Here is an 11106-nt window from a genome sequence, read left to right as displayed (position 1 = left end):
TAGCCTTGGACCATGGACGCACACCATCGAATTAACGTGCCTAGTGTGGATGCGCACACTCGACTTTATAATATCAGTTTTAAGAAACCGATTTTAGCTAAATCAATATTATCCCGTAGTGTAGACGTGGCCTACCTGTCTCCAGTGAAATTAAGCAAAGAGTGACCTGAAACAATGGAATTTCTATTTACATATGAATCAGCAGGGAGATGGGATGTCCAGGGGGAAAGAAAGAAGAGCATGAGATTATCTTGAGTCTGGGGACAAAACAGTGAGCTTTGGAAGATAATATAATGAAAGAGAAGATGCTGTATTGGCATCCATCACTTGAGGGAGTGAAGAGGCCAGAGCTCTTGAAATGAATTCTTCAGCGAAGGTGATTGAAATCTCCAGAAATTGATTGTAGATGAGAAACCTGCTTGGGCAAAGATTGTAACTGTCTGAAATTAAGGTTTAATCTTAGAAGTGTATTCCTTCTTTTGTTTGTTCGTAACAAGGGACATACTGGTTAGTTGGCTGGCTGTTGGTGTCCAGGCTGAGAGCCACAACAGCAGAACATTCAAGGCACCCGACCTTACAGAGCAGGCAGTGACACAATGATTTACTAGTCTAGATTGCACCCCCAGAACATGACAATGGCTACATTACCATTGTGTGCCATAGAAATCAGTCTGTGATAGAGCAAAGTTTTAGACAGATAAACAGTATTCTTGACACTTACATTGGTAGTAACACTGTGTGCTAGGAAAAATACTAGCTTAAATCAAAATATGTCTAAGGATGTATCAATAGTAGTGATATAAGCGCTGTTTTCTATGTTTTTAGCTGTTTTCTATTTATGCAACTTTCAAAGTGCAGTCTGAAACTGAATGAAGTGTAAAATTTAGTTCAAAGAATTTGTAAAAGAGAAATCCAAACATATATCCTGCCTTGGAACTAGAGGTGTTTGGAATGCTGTGATAAAAATGTAACTACAGGAAGTCCAGAAAGGATAGGAAGAAAAATTATCCATGAGTAGCAGGAATTTGAAAATGGAAATCTGTACAAGCTTTTTGATCTCAGTAAGCTATATTTGTAATACCGTAGTTTTTTCTGATATTGTTAAAGTGCTACTTAAAAAAATTATTCTCCCTTCAAGGTCATTTCAGATAAAATTAGAGCTTCATGTTTTCAGATAAGGTTCAAGTGGAGTTCTGGTATCTTTATGTTTAAAAAGGCTTACAAGCTGTAAGCAAAAGAGATAGTGTTACATTTTGTAACATTAGGCAACTGTTATTGCTACACTTCAGCTGAAATATCAACAAAAGAATGTTTAGTATTGTTTTGAGGCTATCCTGGAGAACTGTGTATGACAGGGATATCTTTGAAATGAAATTAACACTATTTTTTTTTTCAGTGCAATGCGCTCAGGTGGCACAGTTACATAACTATATTTATGACTCCCATATTTTAGTTTTTATTCATTTACCATGGGACATGTGTAATTTAATAAAAAGTGACTACTGTAGTATCTTTTCAAATGTCTTTTTCTGTGTTAAAAAACCTCAAAATTATTTGCTTTTATAGTAATTTAGTTTTAATTGCTTGCTGTTTATGGTGTTTGCTTACTCTGCCTTTTTTGTTTCACTGTTCAATCTGATAGTCCATGTCACTTTTCATTCCAATCAGTTACATTTTCAGGTTCTAATGCACATGGAGCCTGATCCAAAACTAATTGAAGTGAGTGGGAAAACAAACTCGTGTTGACTTCAGTAGGTTTTGAATAAGGCTAGGGACAGTTTTAAAATAAATGGCCCTGATCCTGCAATTCGTGTGCTGCTTCGCTATGATACTTACCCGCACATAAAAAATTACAGGATTGGGCCAATGTTTGCAGCAGAAATGTTGTCAGGGAATGTTTATTTAAAATACCATGGACATTATTGTTCTGTCTTTTAAATCATGAAAACATTTATATTTTATTTTGATTTTGTAAAAATAAACTTACAAAACCTAAATCTTGGGCTAAATTTGAGCTGCCTGTGTCCCTGTAAGGCCTCTCTTCTTTCTGATGCAGAATTTTGTAATCATTTCATGCATCCCTCTTGATACTGGTTCTCTTTCAATTTTGTGCTCAGTTTCAATTTTACATCAAGGAGTGGAAGAAGATTGGGAAGAGACATTAAAAATGATAGAAATTTGAAAATATTTTAGTGAATAGCTGAAAACCTTTATTTTATATGACACCCAGTAAAATGTGGGAAGAAAGAGTTCCTCCCCATATACGTGAGTCAGAAATGAATGTTGCAGAGGTTTTGCTCAATAATAGGGAGAGATTCAAGGCCTCTCACCTTGTCTGACTTCTAAAACATATTACAAACTGATTTTAATAAATTATATCTCAGTCTTTAAAGTACCTGGTATGCCTTTTTATTTAAAAAGAAAATATCAGTTTTGTTTCTGTATGCTGTTCAATGAGAACAATTATTTGGACCTCTTGTTTTTTGTAAAGTGTTTTGCTGAAGAATGCAGCTGCATACATTTTTCATTTGGAGACAATGGATCAGTCACATGCCTGGGGTGCCTAAATCTATTACCAGGAGGTAGTTTTATCCCTAGGAGACCATAATGCCTTAGTTGTCTTGGATACATGACATCATATAGCACTGTAATCAAATATAGGCCTTCTGCAGTGCATTTGGGATTTAAATCTGAGCTCAATCTGAACAGCAGCTCTTGTGAGATGCACAATACATTGTGTAGACAAAGGAAAAGGGGAGGGGAGAAGGAAATCAAATTAATTAAATGAATAACACCACCACCCTAGTGTCAGGCTCTTGAAATACATTGGTCAGGTGAATGCATTGTTTTAACTTTTCCAGCTTTTAAAAACAATGTTTTACATAGCTAGGCAGAGATAATCTTTTTTTGACAAAACTATCTATTTGTGATGAAGGAAGATATTAATTGAGTTTTGTCCTCTGCTGTTTGCATGTATTTCCAAGTATAGGGCTTGTAAGTAGTTTCACTTATTCCTACAAGGGCTGGTCTACGCACAGTTTTTCTACTGCTTTAAGGACAGCTATTTGAAACCAGGATAGTTAAAGCAGTTACAACCTTTTGTGTGGACAAGTTATACCAATAAATTTAGGGGAATAAGCAATAATAGTGTAAAGATGTCTTAAACTGGTGTAATTGCTTCTATGCTAAGGGTTATACTGATTTATCTTGCATCCGATGAAGTGGGTATTCACCCATAAAAGCTCATGCTCCAATACGTCTGTTAGTCTATAAGGTGCCACAGGACTCTTTGCTGCTTTTACTGATGTATCTATTAAGGTAAAAACATAAAATAAAAAATCACACCCCCTCACCAAGAAACTGCATAGACCATGCCTAGGAGTAGTGGTGTAAGTTAGGCTTCATACACTCTTCAGCTATAAATGAGTCCAGGGCATGGTTAAAACGCTGCTGTCCTCTGACACAGTTACAACATAGTTTAAATTCTAGCCTATATGGGACTGAACTTTATCCTCATTAGGCTAAAGCCTTGGATGATATACATTAGAATTTTTAACTTTCAGGGGACAGCTGTATTGTAACCAAGTCTCTTGACTCATTTATATTAGTAGTATACATGGGGCCTTACTCACATCAGTAGTTCCATGGGAACAAGTGGGCATACTCACATGAGTAAAGGTTACCCTGCTCTTGGGTGTAAATGTTCTTTTGTATATTAAAAAGGATAGCAAAGAGATAGACAAGTTACATCTCTGTCAAGAAAATGTGTCAACACAAATCTATAAGTTTTGTTTTGTTTTGTTTTGTTTTTAAATCCTACAAATGTTAAGCCTTGTCTGCGCTGCAGAGTTTTGTCGGCAAAACTTTTGTCAGTGATCAAAAACTGCTAAAAGAAAATGAGTATTGTGTGTTAATACTATGCTCCCTCTGTCGGCACAGTGTGTCCGCGCTTGGGGCACTAGCATCGTCAGTGAGAGCAGTGCACTGTGAGTAGTTATCCCACAGTTCAGCTTGCCATCTTCTACTGCTAGGTCTTGTGGGAAGGTGGAGTGGTTTGCAGCACATCATGGGTCTGGGTTTAATGCCCCATGATGCATTGCTTTCCATTCCAGCATTCCATGTGCTTCCATCTTTGTGACATTTTTCAATGTCCAATTCTCTGCTTGTTGTCAGTAACACATCGCAAATGGCCGTGCTGTTCATCATGAAGTTCCTAACTTAACTGTATTCACAGTTGCCTAACATGCTGTCTGACATGGATAGGAGCAACATTCAATTACTTTTGGCATTCATGAAACAGCTGCAAATGGTGGACCATTGCTTTTTGGCTCAGAAAACTACCACTGGGTAGTATCGTGTCATCATGCAGGTCTGGGAGAATGAGCAGTGGTTACAGAATTTTCTGATGAGGAAAGCCACCTTCCTGGAAGTGTGTGCGGAGCTCGTCTCTGCCCTGTGGCACAAGAACACCCAAATGAGAGTTGCTGCTCTCGGTGTAGATGTGCGTGGTGATTGCAATGTGAAAGCTGGCAAATCCAGACTACTACCGGTCGGTTGTGCATCAGTTTGGAGTCGGGAAGCCGACCGTTGGGGCCGCGTTAACACAAGCGTGCAGAGCCATTAATTGCATCCTGCTGTGAAGGACTGTGGCTCTACACAATATGCATGAAATAGTGGATGGCTTTGCAGAAATGGACTTCTCTGGCCGTGGAGAGGCGATAAATGGCATGCATATTTAAATATTGGCACTGGACCATCTTGCGATGGAGTACATCAATAGGAAGGGTTACTTCTCCATGGTATTGCAGGCACTTTTGGATAACCACAAGCATTTCACTGACATCAGCGTGGGGTGGTTCGGAAGGATGCATGATGCGTGTATCTTCAGGAACACCAATCTGTTCAGAAATCTGCAAGCAGGGACTATTATTCCAGACCAGAAGATTACAGTGGGGGATGTTGAAATGCCCATAGTTATCCTGGGCATACCCCTTAATGCCATGGCTCATGTAGCTTACTTGGGAAACCCAGACAGCAGTAAGGAGCGCTTCTACAACAGGCTGAGTAGGTGCATGATGACCGTGGAATGTGCGTTTGGCAGAGTAAAGGCATGCTGGTGATGTTTTTATGGCAGGTTAGACCTCAATGAGGATAATATTCCCATGGTCATAACTGTGTGTTGTACATTGTGCAATATTTGTGAAGGTAAGTGTGAAAAGTTTGCTCAGGGGTGGACTGATGAGGCAGACTGCCTGGCTGCTGATTTTGAGCAGAGGGTTGCCGAATACCTCCAGGAAAAAGTTTCCTAGAGATCTCTCTGGAGGATTCCCGTGAAATCTTGGTATGCATCAACACCCTGTTCTGCCATACTAGTTAGCTGCACAGGGAAATGTCCAGCACAAAGAAACGCAGCCAGCCATGTACATTTCTGTGTCCTCAGCCCACCTCTGCACTACACATAGCAAAACTACTTACCAGGGTCTCCTCTCCTGCTTCTTGCTCACTGGAGTGCGACTGCTGAGATTGGCTAGACACCCCTGGAGTGGAGAACAGTTACTGACTGGACACACCACCAGGCAACCCTGCTGTGGGCTCCACATAGTCGTCTATCTCCACCTCTTTATCAGTGACTTCGTCCTTTGGGTTAGGTCCACTTTCTGCCAACTCCAGCCCTGCCAAAGTATCTATGGAGCTCTTGGTGGTGGAGGTGGGGTTACCACTGAGGATAGCTCCAACTCCTTATAGAAATGGCATGTCTTCGGAGCTGCACTGGAACAGTGATTTGCCTCCCTTGCCTTCTGGTATGCATGCCTCAGCTCCTTGATCTTTACTCTGTACTGCACCATGTCCGGTCATAGCCCTTTTTGCACAAACCTCGAAAAACCTGCCCGTATGCATCGAAATTCCTGTGGCTGGAGCGCAGTTGGGACTACGCAGCCTCCTCTCCCCAAATACCACGCAGACCCAGCAGCTCTGCAGTGGTGCAAGTGGGAGAGCGACTGCTGCGTGGAGCCACCATTGTCAGCTGAGAAGTTGCAATGTGAGTTCTCCAAGGCAAGCAAACAGGATGTGGAATTTCAATAATTCCCAGGGATTTAAAGGGAGAAGGGTTATGGCTGTTTACCTGGCTGCAGGGCAGTGGAGTTGGAACTGCTGACAAGAGTAGTCAGGACGGACATTGTGGGACACCTTCTGAAGGCCAATTAAAGTGATAAAATGAAGCATGGTGTCCACGCTGGCACTTTGTCAAAAAAAGGTTTGTGGAAAAAGTCCTATGTTTTTCGTCAAGATAGTTTCATATTGTTGCCAAAAGTGGCATTGTAGTGTGTACACCTCCATTGTTTTGCTGCCAACAGCTGCCTTTTGCCACCAAAACTTTGCAGTGTAGACATGGCCTTAAGAAAGTGTTAACCGTAACTTCTTTGTAGTTGTATGGCCTGATTTGCCATAGTCTTGCACCCCGTGTTGTAGCCATTTACAGCTGGCTGTACAAAGTGGATGAGTTCTGATTTTTGGTGAAGTTTATATATCCATTTTAAGAGTAAATTACTAAACAAAGCATAAGGCTCATAGTTTAGATGGGGCTTGATGTATGACCGTAGTGTGATTGAATTCATTACTTGTATGAATATGCGGGCAGACTGGGTTGTTGTTTCATAAAAGTCAAGCATGTGCATTAAATAAAGAAAATAATTGATTTAAAGTAACAAAGTTGTGTTTTCATGGATATTTCTTAAAGAAAATTAATTTTTATGTTACAGGAAATATAGCAGTATTGGATATACCTGCAATTTGGTGAAAGGTAACTCTATAGTGGGGATAAACAGTACAGTTCTCCACTCTGAAAATAGCAAACACTATATTGAATGCACCTGTATCTAACTGAACCCACATGTAAAGAAACCAAACAAACCCCGAACAATGACAACAAAAAACACCCTTAAAACTGTGTGGGTTTTTTTTGTGTGTGTGTTTTTATTTTTATTTTTTTGGTGACCTTGGTTTGTATATGAAAGTTTAAAAAAACAAAACACCCTCATCTTCTGTATTTATTTGTGGTTCTGTTTATTTTTCTTCAGTGTGTGAAAAACAGAAATGAAAAATCATATTGTATCACTTTACAATAGAAGCCATTCAAGATACTTGGTTCATAGTTTCTATATGTGAAGTCTTCCATAAAGGAAATACTATCTCTTATCTTTGTTAATATAAAGATCAGAAGAAAACCTGTCTATCTTCCTCTGGAAAAAAAATCAAGTTTAGTGTATAAATTAAAACTTTGGGAATTATTAGGTACATAATTCTGATTTTAGGGTAAAATCCCATTGAAACAAAACACGTATGTTTGACAAAAACAAAACAAAGAAATCTCCAAAATACCCCAAACTTGTAATATTTAAAGTGTTGAGTTGATTATTGAAGGGCTCTAAAAAATCCCCTTCCCTCTTCCCTGCTCAGACCCACTGGGAAGGTGTAAACTTAAAAATATGATTTATGCTTTGAAAGTAGGAGCAATAAATTGCCTAATAAACAAACAGTGGAAATCCACAACATTAAACACCTCCGTCACTTCAGTTAATTATAATTTGTAAGTCCAAGAAACCATCTGTTATGAAAATATTTCTTAGGATGAAACCCTCTTCCCGTCTTTCACTTGAGTGTGAGGCCCAAAAGGTATCAGAAATGGCACACTTCTGCCAGGCCATGCCTGGGGATTTCTGCACATCCTTGTGTGTGGAATAGCCAAGTTTCCTGGCACATCTGTCAGCAGGAGTGTTGTGGGAGGGGTTTTTAGCCAGAAATCCATTGCTCAAAAAATAAAGTACACAGCCCGGCACCCCGTCCCTTAATAGCAGCTGCTCATTGAGTATGTACAAGGTACTCTAATTTGGAACTGAGAGTTGCATTGCTGAGCCTCACTTGTTTTACTTGGAACACAAGGTTTGATCACTTGGGCTGTACACTCATTACCAGAATTTCACTTCTAGTATGTAATGTGATCTTACATTAGTTAATCGCTGTTTCTGCTGAAACTGTAATTACAAGATGACACCAGATAGATTTCTTCAGTTATAGCACTATTAGACAAGAGACATTGGCTATCCTCCTCTAATATCTTATATACTTTATAAACCTGACCATTACCACAATGTGTCTGTGCAACCTTAAATTCGACTCTTGTACTTATTTAATATGATACTGGTCTTAATTACATGATCACTTACTACTTGTTCATCAGGACCCTGCATTATTTGGTACATAGATTGGACAGTGAATGAGTCAGAGGATTGCATGAAAGGGATACCTTGTGTTTCAGGCACTGGATTGAATCCAATAGAATGGAGTTTATCCCTGACTGTATCACAGACTTCCTGTATGATACTAGCTAAGACTATTATAATGCATGATCACAAGGGAGATGAAACAAAGCTGCTTGTACAACCTTATTTCTGGGACTTATTAACTTTAAGGTTGTAAGTCAAGCACTCAGCTATTCATTTAATGTAGTTTTACTATATGTAATTAGTGTTTTAAGAACATAACATAAGAACATAAGAACGGCCGTACCGGGTCAGACCAAAGGTCCATCTAGCCCCGTATCCTATCTACCGACAGTGGCCAGTGCTAGGTGCCCCAGAGGGAGTGGACCTAACAGGCAATGATCAAGTGATCTCTTGAGTTTAGGCTTATGGTTTGTTTTCTTATTTGCAAGTGCATTTGGTCTGGGAAGGAGTTCAAATTTGTATTTTGCAAAGATTTTAATGTGTACTTGTACACTTGGCTGGGAAGGGTACTCCAGTGTCTAAGCTGAAAGACCCTGTACCTAATCCATTCTAAATTTACAAAGATAATTTTTACTGTATTTTTCTCTCTGTAATTAAAAGCTTTTCTTGTTAAGAACCAAGAGATTGGGGTCTGGATCCACCGGGAATTCTGGGTGGGGGAAGGTTAATTTTTCTCTGTTGTGTTAGGATTACTTCTCTCTCTAGGGAGTAGCAAAATGGGAGGGGGCGAAGAAGGAAGTGAGGAAAGAGTGATTTTTCATCTGTGTTCTGTGCTATCGTTAGTTTGAATTCAGAGTATTGTGCGCAGATTGAATCACTGTATCTTGACCGTACCAGGGAGGGGAGCCTGGGAAGGCAACGGAAGTGGGGGAAAGGTGTTTACTTTCCTTGTTGTTAAGATCCAGAGGATCTGGGTCTTGGGGTTACCGGCAGTTCTTTCGGCCAGGTGTAGCGCAAATCTGGTTCGTGGTTCAGTGATGTACCGTCTGAAATCCTGCTAAGGTCGCGGTACAGCAAGTACATAAGGCTGGTAATTGAGCTTAAGAGGAATTCAAGCTGGGTACCCATCTTGTTTGGACGCTAAGGTTCAGAGTGGAATTATTACTTGACACACTCCTTGTATCACAAGTGACCTTCATAGTCATCCATTATTTAGACTTCTAGCAACTTTGTGTACAAGCACTTTAAAAACTTGTCCATCTGTTATTGTCTGCCCTTTTTGATGTGTCAGAATCTTTTTTATTGACTGTTTATCATCTGATCTGGCCCTTTACATTATCCTTTCTTCCGTTCCTCTATTCTCTGGACTATAACCTGGAGATTCTCATCATTAGGGACTGTCCCCTAAGATAGAAGTCTCTGTCCAATCCACATGCTCCTCTGCCAGCAGTTGGCTTTTCCCCCTTCTCTGCCTCTACAACCTTTTAACGTTTAGTGCAGCAGTTTCTGGTTCCAGTTTGGTTTTCAGGATGGACACCCTATATCCTCTCTTCTCTGGAATGTGACCTAGCATCACACTATACCATTTTTAAATCTCTCATAGATGAGAGAAGATATACCACATATACACATATAAAGAGTAAGATTGTGATACTTATTCCTTGTGCTCCATCCCTCATTACTCATATCCAGGGCATTGACACTCTGAAGCTCCTATATACGAACATAATACAATACAGATAGAGATCCATGCGACAATATATGAGAGACTGATTATACGATATTACTATCTAGAGCAGAGCATAGAACACTAAAGAAGGTCTTATATATATCAGATACACCACTTTCTTTGATGCAAAACTGATAATTTCGGCCTTGCCAGGACAATTCTCCATGGACCTCTTGCCCACAAATCTTTATTAATAGATTGCTATCTTTTTAGTAATTAAACACAATAAGTTAAGCATCTGGATGCAACACGGTATCCACCCCTGGCTCACATCTCGCCCATGCCAACCCAACAGGCGTATAGATTAACATACCTAAATAGATACAATAGTCTATACCATGCAATACTAGTACATGATATTCCAGAGCTGAGTCTCAACCAGGACATTGCCAAAAAGATCTCATTATATGTAAGTGCCATCAAATCAACTACTTAAAAGCCCTAATGCTCTAACTCTACTTGTGTATATAGATGATCATTTTCAATCTCACACGAGATAGTGCCTAACACTCTTGTCCCTTATGTCTCACCTTCAGCAACTAGGAGTATCCCTCCCCGTCTCTGCAGTTCACAAAGGAATCGTATTAATGGTAAACGGTGTTTCTCAGATAGCGATGAAACAGAGTAAAGCAACCACTCTCTCACGCAACCCTATATCGTGGATTAAGTGAGAGAGAGATCATTCTCCCCACGAGTCCCATCTCGCATTCGTGGTTAAGTGAATTATACCCCCTCTGCTCCACTGTTGAAATTCTGCTCTGCTTCTCTAAGGGCATTTCTTCTCCTTCATTACAGCACAGGGGCTGTTCTGTTCGGAGGTGGTGACAATTTCTACAGTGTCCTGGAAAGTTCATTCAACATACCGTCTGTTGCCTCGCCTTAGCTCCTCCTCAGTTTCCACCACCCTGGGCCTCCAAGTCCACATACATGGTCTCTAGAAGCGTGCCAGGAACTGCCGGTGCAAACCGAATGCTATATACACATATTGGCCAGCCGTCTCATCCCAGGCGGCAGCGTACATCATTACTATGAGCCGTATCTCGTACTCAGGCGAAATATAACTGGACTAGCTCGTCCCCATTTCTGCATTCAGACATTTGTCGTCCCCACATAGCTTGTGCTTCACACATGAGATATTTTGATGGATTTTCG

The 11106-nt window shown here is 40.2% G+C and overlaps 1 protein-coding gene across 4 annotated transcripts in view; it reads left to right on the top strand.

Moving 5' to 3' along the window:
• Positions 1 to 11106, top strand: part of FOXN2 (forkhead box N2) — a 118957-nt gene that overhangs the window by 16698 nt on the left and 91153 nt on the right. Inside the window, exon 4 of one of the 4 annotated variants that reach the window (XM_032769109.2) lies at positions 6762 to 6802. The exons of the other annotated variants lie outside the window; for them this stretch is intronic. The gene's annotated coding sequence lies outside the window, so the exon portion shown is untranslated. The remainder of the gene's footprint in view (positions 1 to 6761; positions 6803 to 11106) is intronic. 4 annotated transcript variants of the gene reach the window in all.

This window comes from Chelonoidis abingdonii, chromosome 3 (assembly GCF_003597395.2).
Source record: "Chelonoidis abingdonii isolate Lonesome George chromosome 3, CheloAbing_2.0, whole genome shotgun sequence".
NCBI lineage: Eukaryota > Metazoa > Chordata > Testudines > Testudinidae > Chelonoidis > Chelonoidis abingdonii.
The sequence above is the reverse complement of the archived record's forward strand: the minus strand, read 5'-3'. Positions and strand labels throughout refer to the sequence as shown.